The sequence below is a fragment of the Myotis brandtii genome, unplaced genomic scaffold, assembly GCF_000412655.1.
Source record: "Myotis brandtii unplaced genomic scaffold, ASM41265v1 scaffold1466, whole genome shotgun sequence".
Taxonomy (NCBI): domain Eukaryota; kingdom Metazoa; phylum Chordata; class Mammalia; order Chiroptera; family Vespertilionidae; genus Myotis; species Myotis brandtii.
Genome location: NW_005355270.1, coordinates 90,833 through 91,276, shown reverse-complemented (window position 1 = coordinate 91,276; position 444 = coordinate 90,833).

Here is a 444-nt window from a genome sequence, read left to right as displayed (position 1 = left end):
TGGCTTGGTCAGGACCACGGCCAGGGACCCAGCGGGGGAAGTCGTCGAGCGGATTCCCCCAGGAGGCGGGGGTTGGAGGCAGGTCTGGGAGGGAAAGGGGCCCAGGAAAAGCTTCCTCTGGAGGCTGTTGCCATGGAAACGGCGAGAACAAAAAGCTAATTTCTACAGGGCTGGGCACCCACGTGGTTGACATGTAAATTGCAACTTGGGCTCTAGGGTGGAGGCCCTGGGATGGGGTCCCGGAGGCGGAATCCGAGACTCCAATCACGGAGGAGACAGCTGTGCTGCCCGGGGCGGGGCTGGGGGAGGAGAGGCCGGGGGGATGGTGGCCTCCAATCAAATCCGAGCTCCAGGGGCCGTCTTGACAGCTGCCGGACCGGGTGGGAGTGGCGGGGGCTCCTTAATGCAGTCACAAGGTCCAGGCCTGCTCTGAACATCTGCTTT